The following is a 1,491-nucleotide window of genomic DNA, read 5'->3' as shown; positions in this document are numbered from 1 at the left end:
GCTTGAGCCCCAGGAGTTGGAGGTTGCTGTGAGCTGTAATGCCACGGCACTCTACCCAGGGGGACAGCTTGAGGCTCTGTCTCAAAAAAAAAAAAGAAACTGACATTCTAGTGGAGTATGACATAGCATGGGACTCCTGTACGTGTTCTCTTTGTGTAGTAGGGTTGTAAGTCCCCTCCGCATTAGTTACTGACCATTAATGTCCCTCACCCCATTTCCTGTTAAAAGACTGTTAAAAAAACTGTCATATTTTTTGCTCCTTACCTGCTTTCTGAGCAGTTCTTAAATTGCTTGATATGAAACTATAGGCTGAGTATCCTCTCTGAGATTCTCTTTAGAATTGAAGATGGCTATGAAAGGCCAGCTCTGCACTGAGGGTTATAGAAAGTCTGTCACTGAAATGTGAACTAAGTGCAATAGAAAGGGGGGTGGAGAGGAGGGAGCCTTAAAAAGTCCCGGGGTGGGGGAGGGAATAGACAAAAACCTACCTTACGGGTACAATGCTCCATCTGGGTGACCGGCACACTCACAACCAGGACTCCAGTGCTATGAAAGCTATTCATGTAACCAAAAATATTTGCATGCCTGTAATACTTTGAAATTTTAAAAACCCTGAGATTAAAAGATGTTTAATATCTAAATAAAATAAAATAAAACAAAATAAAATAAGTAAAAAAATAAAAAGCCTCCACTGGAAAGACAGCTGGCAGTGGGTTCGGATTACAGATTTACAGGGGAAGTTAGTGTTTGGGTGGATGATTGGATGCATGGGTGAATGGATGGATGGATAGATAGATAAATAGGTAAAAATAAAAGAGAAAACCTGAATATGAGAATATTTGCCTTTTTAAATGAAAAATTGGCCAGCATTTCCATTCGTGCTTGCTGAACTGGTGACATCAGGGACTGGCAGCCAGTCCTCCATTGACGTCAGCAGGAGCAGACTGAAATCTCCATGGCAGAATGCTCCCCGGCCCTGATAAATGGGGCTGGTAATTGAATTAGAAAACATTCTGAGTCATGAGCTAATTATGCTGTTCAGGCAGTTGCTTTGTCCAGATCTGTTTCATCCTTGAACCGCTTGAATGACTTTCCCACTAGGAGGGCCTGTATTTCAGTCTCCATGGTGGGGTGTAGGTTTTATGTCTCCCTAAATTCTGCTGTCTGTGCTGGCCTAGCATTGCAAACTGGGGTCAGGGGGTCCCTGTCCAGCCCTGAGTGGGGAGCTCTGCATCACTAGAGCAATGCTTGGGCATTTCACTCTATTACAGACACTGTATGAGTTTTGATAGGCGTTAGTTTTGTTCTGTGATTCAGTCTGATCTTTGTTTCCATGATGTAAATGTGTACACACACATTGCTCCAATGCTCAACTGCTCTTTCTTCAGCAATAATACAAGAAACAAATTCAAAGTGCCCAGTCATGCTTAACATTTTTTTTTTTTTTTTGAGACAGAGCCTCAAGCTGTCCCCCTGGGCAGAGTGCCGTGG

At 42.9% G+C, this 1,491-nt stretch overlaps 1 protein-coding gene across 1 annotated transcript in view; it reads left to right on the top strand.

Moving 5' to 3' along the window:
• Positions 1-1,491, top strand: part of ALG9 (ALG9, alpha-1,2-mannosyltransferase) — a 101,603-nt gene that overhangs the window by 96,061 nt on the left and 4,051 nt on the right. The window lies entirely within an intron of this gene.

Source organism: Otolemur garnettii, unplaced genomic scaffold (assembly GCF_000181295.1).
Source record: "Otolemur garnettii isolate 467f Iridium unplaced genomic scaffold, OtoGar3 scaffold00086, whole genome shotgun sequence".
Lineage (NCBI taxonomy): Eukaryota > Metazoa > Chordata > Mammalia > Primates > Galagidae > Otolemur > Otolemur garnettii.
This window is presented reverse-complemented; position numbering and strand designations above follow the sequence as displayed.